The 4331-nt window shown below is 35.0% G+C and overlaps 1 long non-coding RNA gene across 1 annotated transcript; it reads left to right on the top strand.

Annotated features, from left to right (window-relative positions):
- The first annotated feature begins 1833 nt into the window (after nucleotides 1–1833).
- On the top strand, nucleotides 1834–3929 carry LOC116406276. The gene is made up of 3 exons (XR_004219301.1): nucleotides 1834–2023; nucleotides 2131–2318; nucleotides 3407–3929. It is a non-coding gene; the product is annotated as an uncharacterized LOC116406276 (long non-coding RNA).
- Nucleotides 3930–4331: the final 402 nt, after the last annotated feature.

Below are 4331 nucleotides of genomic sequence, written 5' to 3'. Positions count from 1 at the left end.
GCCAAAAAGCATCGAAAGACTGGTCATCTAGTTGGAAAAACAAGAACGGTTGCTAAATGCATCGAAGGAATAGCAGAAGGATAATTTGAATCTCCGAAAGAATGGAAGGATCGTCGAGCAAAGGACCAACGATTGAGAGTATAATCGAAGGTGGAGGTAAGACATTGAAGGAAATCAAGGTAGAAGGTAAAACAAACAAGTTTGAAAGGGATGAAAACTCGAACGATCATAGCAAATTCAAGAAGGTTGAAATGCCTGTGTTCAGTGGCACTGATCTGGATTGTGTTTATTTAGAACGGATTGGAATCTTCAGGTCCATAAATTGATGGATTTCAAGAAGGATCTGAATCCATAGAAGAATCGAGGAAAACGTGATTGCAACGGTTATACAACGAAGGTGAAGAGGATGGCAAAGAGTGACCAAGAAGAAACTATAGAGGAAGGTCGACGAGGATTACCTGTGAGGCTCGAAATGAAGACTCGAGTGAAGAAAAATTTGTTGCTAAAAGAAACACAAAATGGCTGGTTGCAATGGAGAAAGAAGAAGCCGATAGTTATCGGTCTACAGAGGCTCGAGAAGGTGGTCTGGAATAGGGGTGAATCACGTGACGAGGAAGAAGTTGTTGCACACATGATGGTGCCAATGGCGTGGTAGAAATTGGTAGGACAGAGGATTAGGACAAAAGGAACAATCTTGGGTTTTACTATTTCAAGTGGGCTTCAACTTACTCTAAATGAGCTTCAACTTATTCTAAATAAAACATTGGGGCACATCATTTTGTAGATGAAGTGGGTGGAGAGTTCCAAAAATAGGAGGGAAGAAAAACTTGTATGTAGGTGGGTCCTAGGAATGAAACCGGCGGCAGTATGATTTTGGTCTTGACGCAACACTTTGATTATGGCCTAGCCCACTAGAGATGAAGAGTTTGAAAATTAAACACTTGTTGGTGATATGCAAAGGGTTAACTAAGACAATGTGTTTTGGAAAAGGAAAATTCAAGTACATTGGGCTGCTTTGTGGGCTGAAGTCAATGGACCTTATTGGAATCGAGAGTTTTTCAAAGCCGAAGGGGAGGATTTCTTTTTCAACATTGAAGAGCAGAATGCTGGGGATTGTTTGCAATTAAAAAGAGAAAAAAAGAGAAAGGGGCCTTGATCATGTTTGCAAGCACACCTTGAGGACAAGGTGTTTTGAAGCATCGGGTAATGTTAGATACCTAGATTAGTATAAGGTTAGGGGTATAAGGGTAATTAGATATTTAGAAAGTTACTAGTAGTTATTATGTAAGTGTGGTTACATCTTATTATAAATGGAGGGAGGGTAAGTGAGGGGAGAATTCTGGGAAGTGATCTAGGGCTTGGGTGAGAGTACTCAAGAGGGAGGTTCCAAGTGCCTTATACTTGGTTTTATCTTGTATTTTCTTATAGTTCATTATAATAAATTAAGATCTTGTTCTTGTTAGGAAGTATCCTAACAGAATTCCTCTAGAAGGTCTCATGTTAGCGAATGATAATCTGCGTTAAGTGTGTATTTGTAGGAGTTCTTCTCCCGGACATCTATGGTTGATATTTTTACCTTTCAATATATCAAAGCCAAGGATTCTTTTGCATTTCTCTATGCTTTTTCTTTACCCAATTATGCTTTTTTCAGTTATATTTGGAGTAGTATTTCATTTCTTTCATGTGAAATGTTGAACTTCAGTAGTGTGGAGAGTGGAACGTAATATCTTACCTTTTATATTAGTAAACTTGATTTTAAGCAATGTGTTTTTGAAGATTTTATGTTGTAGATTGTTTTTTGTTCTTCAAGCTACTGTTCTTAACTTTATTTTCTCCTGTTATTGTTCTCAATGATTATCGAGCATATGCATTACCATGTGGCTTCAAGCGTGTCAGTGTGCTCTTGCTCATAATTTTTACTATATCTTGTTACTAAAATTGCAAGTTAATTGCAAATTACTCAGAGCTTGGATTGTCTCCTCCAGTTGGTTAAAGGAAAGCTACCGGGAAGGCAGATTTGTTGGTAAGTTCGAATGGCTTGCTAGTATCAAAGCGTAATGTATTTTCTTCCACTTATGTTTTTCATCCTACCTAATTTTTGTGATTGATTAATTCCTTATTGATCTGCAGACGAGTTGCCTTACATACTAAATGATGATGACTACATATCGAAGTATCGAGCCAGCCTAAAAGCTGCAGTTCTCAAGGCAAAAGCATGTTTTTGAGCTTTATTTGAAGGGTATGATGTTTGCATATCAGCTCACGCTCAACCACCACCTAAAACTCTATCCCTGATAGTCAAGTCAGCCGGTGGAAATGTAAGTTCTCTGTTATTGTACAAATCTCGAGTACTAGGTTTGGTTCTCTATATTACACATACAACCACTATAATATGGCTATCCTCCCATCTAATGAAGACGTGAAGTTCTCAACAAACAAGCACGTATACGAATTCTAGACATGGGTCAATAAATTATAGACATGGTGACGTGTCATTTTTTTCTAAAAAATATAGGATAGTGCTAGAACACAGTTTTAATATATATAATTTAAAAAGTATGTATCATATTTATATAGAAATTCAAAGTCAATAAGTTTATGTATTTATATGCTTAAAAATAAGCTCATCCTTCACTCAAAACTTATTCAAAGCCAAGAGTTTAATATGTGTGTGTAACCAATCTTGACCTTTATTGCATTGGAATACTTGTTGTCTAACACATCTATTGTACTAACTAGTGTTCAACACGTGTTCTCCGAGTGTTCCATACATATTGTTTATTGATACACTAGCCAAACTTAAGTCTTTAATATTTATGTTTGTTTTGATCCTAGGAATTGAGCATGTAATGTAAAAAGTCTATGCACAAGGGGTCATATGGCCATCTCCGTGTTTCTTTAATTATCAAATTTGTTCAAGTTTTTAATTGTCTCTAGATCGAAATCTGGAGTTATTTTTTTGTGATTTGGTGTACAAATACATACATCCATGTTTCTAATTATGATTAGATTGTTTTCTGGTCGCAACATTTTATTGTTTAGCTTGTCTTTGATCTTGAACTTACTATTATGTTGATTTAAATTCCATTTTAGCCTTAGAACTTTCAAAACATCCATTTTAGTCATCGAGCTTCCAAAACGTAGCCAACTAACGGTTTTAGTATTTTGTAAATTATTTTATCAATTAATATTCATTTATTCAATACTCATCGGTCATTTCTGCTATATGTGATTGGAATATATCTCATAGGAAGCATTTTGAAAGTTGAAAAAAGATGGAAAATTTTAGGGACTAGAACAAGAATTTGTTTAATATTTTTTTATAGGGTGAATTCTTGCAATTTCCTTGTAGTATATACATAATTTTTTCTCTCATTTGGCAAATTCATTATGCTTGAAAATTTAGGTGATTCATGAGCTAGATAAAGTAAACAATGTATGAAAGACGATCTTTGTGGCTTGTGAGGAAGACGTGGAGGAACCCTTGGTGGCCGTAGAAAAAGGGATATGGACTTTCAACGTTGAATGGCTAATGGCATGTATAATGAGACAAGAAGTAGACTTGGAGGCCCTTCAATTTGCTGAGTCCCTATGAGAAACAAGGTCACCCTAACTTTCAGTTTTGAACAAGCAGCAGCCAGCCATTTCGTCCTTGTGTAAATCCACTCTTTTCTCAACTCACTCTAATTTGGTACATAAACAAACTCTGATCGCTCCATCTCTATATTCATCAGTACATAAAAGACGATAAGTTTATTCATGGAGAAAGTTGGATGTAAGTATGTTTTAGGAATGGTCCTTCATTTAGTAACTTTGGGAATTGTAAAAATGAGGTAATGAAGTTCTATCAAGTTGAATGTTCTTGTTTATGTTAGATGAGACTGATTCTTGGATACCAGAATTAACTTGAAGTACGTGTTTGAGTTCCATTGGAGTGATTAGAGAAAAAATGTTCCTTTAAAAAGGGTAATTTTTTTATGTAGACTTTCTTTTTATTAAAATTCCTTAAAATACAATTTGAGAGTATTTCAATAGCTTTCAAAGAGTTGTCAAACACTTGTAGTTTTTCTAAAATAACATATTTTCAAATATTAAAGTTTTTGACGATAATTTACATGGAATTACACGATCAGTTACCACTATCAATAGAATCACTTACAAATATTAACACGATCGTGTACCGATAACAAGACGATTGTTTACACTATTCAATACGATCACCAATATCATATGATCGTGTACCCATGTCAACACGATAATTTATTTTAATCAATATTATCATTTACCGTTGTTAAATGGTCGTTTATCACGGTTAATAGGATCGTTTAATG

This window comes from Cucumis sativus, unplaced genomic scaffold (genome assembly GCF_000004075.3).
Source record: "Cucumis sativus cultivar 9930 unplaced genomic scaffold, Cucumber_9930_V3 scaffold82, whole genome shotgun sequence".
Taxonomy (NCBI): domain Eukaryota; kingdom Viridiplantae; phylum Streptophyta; class Magnoliopsida; order Cucurbitales; family Cucurbitaceae; genus Cucumis; species Cucumis sativus.
The sequence above is the reverse complement of the archived record's forward strand: the minus strand, read 5'-3'. Positions and strand labels throughout refer to the sequence as shown.